General features: G+C 52.5%; 1 long non-coding RNA gene across 6 annotated transcripts; it reads left to right on the forward strand.

Annotated features, from left to right (window-relative positions):
• Positions 1-368: 368 nt before the first annotated feature.
• LOC138113951 (uncharacterized) lies at positions 369-6,534 on the forward strand. 6 transcript variants are annotated; one of them, XR_011152406.1, is made up of 6 exons: positions 369-445; positions 634-693; positions 782-883; positions 2,091-2,215; positions 2,677-2,806; positions 2,957-6,534. It is a non-coding gene; the product is annotated as an uncharacterized lncRNA (long non-coding RNA). The 6 variants fall into 6 exon arrangements; XR_011152405.1 differs by lacking the exon at positions 634-693 and having other exon boundaries at positions 380-445; positions 2,957-3,366; positions 4,141-6,534; XR_011152404.1 differs by lacking the exon at positions 634-693 and having other exon boundaries at positions 380-445; positions 2,957-3,184; positions 4,141-6,534.
• Positions 6,535-6,890: the final 356 nt, after the last annotated feature.

The following is a 6,890-nucleotide window of genomic DNA, read 5'->3' on the forward strand; positions in this document are numbered from 1 at the left end:
CAATAAATTCAGCAGTTTGGAAAAACCATGGAATATCTCCGAGTTAATGATGGGAGAGGGTTGTGGTTGCTCCCTGATAACGTGCAGGGCTCGGAGGTGGGAAACGAAGATGGGGAGAGGAGCGGGGGCTGCTCCTCGTCGTCGGGGCGCCGCGGGCGCTGCGCAGCCTTCCTTCCCCTTTTACTTCCCAATTGCTCCTTTTGTGCCTCCTTTTCCCTTGGGGATGCGCCCGGGCCGCCGTGCAGCGCCCGCCGTGGGAACAGCGCCTGCGGGCAGCGGGGTTTCCCGCGTGATTGATGGGGTCAGCGGCCAATGGGAAGGCGGGGCGGGCCGAGGGCTGGCCAATGGGGAGGCGTGGCGCGGCTGCGCACGGCCAGTGTGAGTGGGCAGGCGCGGTCGGCGGGGGACAGGCGGGCATGGACGGGCCCGGGCGGTGAGCGAGGAGGTGAGAACGGGATGGGGAGCGGGGGAACGGCATAACGGGATGGGGAGCGGCATCGGAGCGGCATCGGGGCGGGCCCCGTCCCCCGGAGCTGTGCGGATGCCGCGGCCGTGGGGTTGGCAGAGCCTCCGCCCACCCCGGGCGCTTCCCACCCTCCCCGATCCCGGCCTGAGCCGGCCTCTTCCCTGCAGGGATTACGAGGCTCAGATCCGGAATTACCGAGGGCCCGAGCCGCTGGAGCCGTGGGACGGGTGAGCACGGCCCTGGCTCGGGGTGCCCCATGCCTGCCCCGGTGTTGCCCCGTCCCTGACTCGGAACTGACTCTGGAATGTTTTGCAGGTGCCTGCAGTGGGCAGAGGAATGTCTCCCGCTCCAGGAGAAGCAGAGCTGCTGGCCCGGGCTCCTGGAGGAGCTGGTGAAGGTGTTCGTGGGCGACAAGAGGTACAATAAATTGCTGCCAGGCAGCCCAGGATTGTTCCCAAATGTTATCCCCTGACTCTGTAAATTGGTAAGGTCTTGTTCTCCCCAAGCCCATATCCAGAGCACCGCACTGGGAATAAAGTAATTCCTGGCTTTCCAATAGTAAAAATGCAGTACTAGAACAGGGTTCTGTTAACCTGATGATTTGGGGGATATTTGGCAAAAATTTATGGTGGGCCAGGTTGGACTTAAGCTTTTAACACTCCCTGGATTCATGGGGTTGGGGATTCCAGCGTGCATCACACAGGTTTTTTCAGGGAAATCCCTTGATCCCCGAATCTGTAGGAGTTCAAAGCAAAAACCCCTTGGAGTTGAAGGCAACAGGATGTTTCTTGGGAATGTTGAAGTGTTCAGTGTGTCCTAAATGTTAGGTTTGAATTAATGCAGATGGTCTGGGATTGTGTGTTCAGACTTGCTGGTTTAGGCATGGCCAGGTCTGGATTTGCATTTGTGGGCACTGAGTGTTCCTTGTGTCAGCTTTAGGTCTAAATTGGTGGGAATTGTCGGAGAAAAGAGAAGGGAATTAAAATGCACAGCTCTGTTCTTGGAGAAAGGATCAGGATGGGAGAAAAGAGGGTGTGGAACTGCTGGGAGCTCCTGGAGTGAGGGAAAGGATGCAAGAGTCAGAAACAAAAGCTGTGGAACAAAGCCCGAAAACGGGGCAGGGCAGGGTGGTCACCGCGGGGGGAAAGAGGGAAAGAATCCCTGCTCCAGGAATCCAGCAGGGGCTAGGAGAGGATCATTTTGCATCCACCGCTCTCAGTGGAATTCTAATAAGGAAGGTCCAAGGGAATGATTCGTTTGTTCTTAGGTTTGGAATGAAAGGTGCTATTCCAGAGGGGAATATTCACCTGTTAAAATTCTGTTGGATACAGGAGAAGAGGGAGGCAGCAGCTGGGGAATGAACGGGTGGATTTTTGGTGGGTACAGGCAAAGACATGGGAAGGGGCTCTTAGGTAAAATACACTTCATGGGTACCACCAGGAAAAGCTCCAGCTGCCCATTTTTCCAAGCTCTGACATTCCAGAGGAGTAAACGGTGGTCAGCACATCAATTTCTATATTCCTTGGATTCCCAGTGCTTTGCTGGGAAGAGGTGACACTTGGAAAGGAACAAATCCAGGGATGTAATTCCTGATAGTGAGGCCCTGGTTTTGATATCCTTCCAGCACCCAAACGCAACAGAGGGAATCCTGGAGGAGGTGGAAAACGCTGTCGCTCTGTCGGTGGAATTCCTGGGTAATGGAAAGCAGCAGAAGCAGCAAGAACAGAGCTGGAAGCAGGCTCCAGCCGGGTAAGGCAGACACCAAATCCTTTGGAATTAGAACTGGGCAGGGGTGGGAAGAATTAATTCTTAAATTTGTAGCCCATGGATTCCTGAGAAGGATCCCGGCAGGGAAGACTGCAGGGATCAGACTGGGGACTGTTCCCAGCTGGGGGCAGTGAGCCTTGGAATTGGCTGAAGGGAAGAAAGGGGGATCCTTTGAGCACGAGGATCAGCTGTCAAATGCGGAGATGGCATCAGACAATTTCTTGGGAGTGTTCAGTTCCTGGGCCAAATCAATCTCCTGCCTTGTGAAGAAGCTCAGAGATCCGGGAAGAGCTCAACCAACGCAGGGAATGGACTGGCAGATAAAACTGCTGGGGAATGGTGGGGAAAAGCATCCGAATAGGGGGCCTCATTTTGTACAGGAACCGTACAAAAAGTTGTCCAAAAGAATAGGAATCAAATGGGATTTTATGTATTCCTCGGAGGCCACAATCCAGGGGGAAGGCTGAGAAGAAAACAAAGCCTAAAAAGGCAAATGAGACAAATCTGCCCAAAGCCTCCAATGGCTGCATTCCCTGGCATTGCTGAGGACTTCAGCCAAGCTCCAAGCAAAAGGTGAGCCCCTATGGAATCCTTTCTAGGAGACCATATCCAGCTGGGACTCTTCCTGGAGAAGGCCATGGGATATGGGTTATCCCAGGTCCAGAGAATGTGTCATTTCCTCAGGAAAAACACTTGGATCATGGCATCACTTTATTGTTTTAGGCTCACCAGTCACCCGGGCTATCCAAGTCCATCCTCCCCAGTGGGGAGAGCGGGAGCACGTCTGGACATGGAGAATTTCTGGGAGAGCCCTGGAGAAGAAAGAAGGCTCCAGCTTCACAGATCTGTGTCATAACCCTTCCTGTCGATCACTCCTGTTTGGTCCTGGTGGATTTGTCCTCTTGGATTCTACCTGAGCAGCACTAATTGCTGGGAATTAAGCAGCCTTTGGTACTTCTTTTCCACGAAACCTCTCCATCCTGCCCTTCAATCCTGTTGCAAACACGGGGAAGACCCAAAATTCCGTTTTTCCCCCCCTCTCCCCTTCGCTTTGCCTCCTCTTTTCTTGAAGACTTTGGGCTATCCAGGCTTGCATGTGGATTAGGCACAGCACCCCGTAAGCTCAGCTCCAGGTAGGATTGCAGCAGTGTTTGAAGCACCAGGGATTCTCCCAAGGTTTGGTGTGAGGAGCTGCATCTTGGGATGGGCTGGGATTTTGTGCAGTTCTGGGGGGTTTTTTTTTTAGCTGTTTGCCTTTTGGGCCGCCTCAGAGAAAAAGCTGAAAACCGAAGAAGCTGAGCGGGGTTCCCAAATTCCTTTCCAGCCCTTCAGAGGAGGCACAAAGCCACGTGTAGCAGAGGAAAGGCAATAATGGAGCCTCAGGACTCTGCACTTCATTCTTTTCACGTGTTTGGAGGTGCAGGAAATGCCAAACCCCACAGGAATTCTGTGTCTGTAACATCGGGTGCAACCTCTTGAAACCTGAGTGCTCAGAGTGGGGTTTTCCCAAGGGTAAATCCTGATGTGACATGGCAAAGCTTCAGTGAAGATTTCCAGGCTTGACTCCACAGCTTCTGAGAAAGCTCAGTAGCCAAACAATATCAGATTTCTATCAGATTTGGATCAAAATCAAAATCAGATTTGGCATTTAAATCTGGGACTGCTCAGCTCCCTGGGTGCGAAAGTGCTTGGAGTAGCCAAGCTGAGCAGTTTTTGAGAATTCCAAGCATTGTGTCCTTACACTCCTTAATACAGTGTTTAAATAATTGATACTGAATGGAGACAGTATCAGGTGGATTTGTTAGAGTGGCAGGAATGTTTTTTCACCTGGCAGTGTGTCGGGATAGTCAAGACTCCTTATGTCAGAATTAATTGGTCTTCCTTCTTTTCCCTTTTGTTCTTTCTAGATTGTGGCTGAGTGGGGAGAATATTTGGGATAAAGAAACGAAATGCCCGAGGGAAGCTTCGTGTTCCCGTGGGGATGCTTTAGGCGCGTGCAGCTTCTGAGCTGCACCGATAATTGAGGCCCCCACAGAAGCCTTCCGAAGCTGGAAGGACCGAGGAAGAGAATTCCAGGAGAGGTGTGGGAAGCGCTTTCTGCCAGGTCTGGACAGCGTTGAGGTGGGAATGACTTCAAAGTGTTCCTTGTCCCTGTCCTGTTCCCAGCCCAGGACAAAGTTGGTGTTCCCCAAGTGGCTGTAGTTGCCTGGATGTGGCAGGAGGAGGTCTCTGCTAGAGAGTGGGAGAAATGTCCCTGGCTGTTTGCCGTGTCCTTGGCGGGCAGAGAGTGCCGATCGTGGCAAGGTGGGTTTGTGAGTATGGAATCAGTCCTGCCTACAGCGCTGACAGGAGAGGGAAGCACTGGGGCAGAGTACGGAGGAACTCGGAATTTCAGTTGTGACTTAACAGAAAGCTCAGGGTGCAAAAAGGGGGATTTTGTGTTCCCAAATTGCCTCGAGATGGCTTTGCTGTCTTATCTCTGCAATTGTGCCTTCTGAACACAAGGCCATTTTACTTGTTGTGCTGTGCCCAGCAGTTCTCACAGTGCCGGGAAAGAAAATGCTGAAACTTGAAGGAATTTGGACATGTAAAAATGAGCTGTTCATTCTTCTCTGGTGTGAGGGGTTTGATGTTGGTTGACAGTAAAGTTTCCTGGTTGTCTTCTACTCCTCTTGCTCACTCTCAAAGTCAGTGTAGGATTTCCAAAGAACCTGCAACAGAGAAACCTCTCATCATGTTTGTTCCAGGCACACGGAGATACCAGGAGAGGAAGAGAAGGGATGAAGGTGAAATTCCCCTGAGATTCAGAGATCGGGGTGCGTTCACTGGCGTCACGGGCTGGGATTAGGGCTGAGTGGCACCAAACCCGGTGCACATCATCCCCTCAGCTTTCCCCTCCTGTTTCAGCAGGGGGTTCATGGCCCTGCCAGGAGACAGATGTTAATTAATGAGTGCTAGGCCGAGCTGTGACAGTAGCAGGTTCTGTTCAAGCCGGTGCTTTACTGGCAGGTTCATCAGCCACGCTCTCTAATTAAAGTCCTGGCGTTTGTTCCTGATTTTCTTTCAGCCTTACATCCAACTTTCCACCTCTTTTCTTCTCTCTGTCCAGTGTGTCTTTTGTGTTGCTTTCTTGTCCTGTGTGCTCCCCATCCCATTCCCTTTCACGGCTTCACTCTCTCTTGTTTTTCTTTTAAGAAATAAATGCTCAATCTTTATTTAATAAATACTGCAGACAGGAGAGGTGGGAGAAATGTTCCCCAACAGCTGTGAAGTTGAAGCAGACAGCAGAGTTCCATGATAGGGATGTCCTCATGTTCTTTTAAGAAATCCATACTGATCTTTATTTAATAAATTCGGCTCAATCCCTCTCCCTGTTCTGTCTCTCTCTGTCTCCCTCGCCGCCCGCACCTTTCTCTTTCCTTCTTTCCTTCTTTCTTGCTCTCCTTTTTCCTTTGTGCTGCAGTGTGACTGTATTTCTTTGTCCCTCTCACTGTCCTTTTGCCTGTAGCTGTCTGCATTGGCTGCTCAGTCCCTCTCCCTCACGGTACCCTTCTCTTGCCCATCCCTCTCTTTCCCCATCCCTCTGCTGCGCCTTGCCCATCTTCCCCGCACACCCCCATGCCGCCCTCATTTCCTCCCTCCGTCCTTGTTTCCCTCTCTGTCTATTATCCCTCTGTCTTTCCTGTGTGTTTACCGCTCCGTCTTTTTCTCCGTCCTTCTCCATGCCTTACTGCTGTTCCTTTTTATTCTTGGGGGATCTGTCGTGCTCCCTGTGCCGTTGTTTCTCACGGGATCCTTCTGTCCTGTCCCCTGCCCCCATTCTTTTTTAATCCCTCTCTGTCGTGCTGCCCATCGCAGGTGGTGTTTTTTTCCAGTTTCATCCTGCAGCCTGTTTTTCCTTTTCCTCCTGTGTCCCCTCTGCTCCCACTTCCTCCTTCTGTCTCTCCTGGTCTCTCCCTGGTGCTCCCATTGCAGCACTCAATGTGTCCATGAGCGGAGGTTGGGATCCCAGAGCCGCAGCCTCGCGGGGGGCAGCAGTGGCGTGGTAGGGAAGGGATGGGACAGCTCCTGCCCCTGCCCCGAGTGCAGGAACAGAGCGGAGCCTGAGCGGGAGCCGCGGCAGCATCGTGGGGCACGCTGGCCATGTGCTGCGGGGCAGCCTCCAGCCCGCGACACCGGAGCTGGGGAGGAACTCCGAGCCTTCTGGGGGCTGCCCCCCTTGACTGTGCCTGCCGAGCCCCTTTTTGGGGATGTACGCGTGGAAATGACTTTATTAAAGTGCTGTGCTGCTGTCCAGGGCAGTTTGTCTCGTTTTGTGCCTTCTTTGGGGGTGAGGAAAAAAGGCTGGGGGAGGGAGTGGAGACTCGGGGGCTCTGAATGTCATTTGGGGCGCCGCAATGTCCCTGGGAGAGCCACGATGCAGTTGAGGAGCAGGTGAGTGGGGAATGAGGGGGGCCAATGCTGGGTGTCCTCCCCCAGAGGGGCCCAAAACTGCCAGAAAATCCACCGGGAGGGATGTGTGTATGACAGTGTGGAATCCCCAAACCTGTCAAGTTCTTCGTTTTTACATCTATAGACAAATGCTACTAATTTAGATGTAAATCATTTTGAAATAAGCCAGTCTCTCGGTTGCATACAGGGATATAAGAAGCTTGGA

The sequence above is a fragment of the Aphelocoma coerulescens genome, chromosome 8 (genome assembly GCF_041296385.1).
Source record: "Aphelocoma coerulescens isolate FSJ_1873_10779 chromosome 8, UR_Acoe_1.0, whole genome shotgun sequence".
NCBI lineage: Eukaryota > Metazoa > Chordata > Aves > Passeriformes > Corvidae > Aphelocoma > Aphelocoma coerulescens.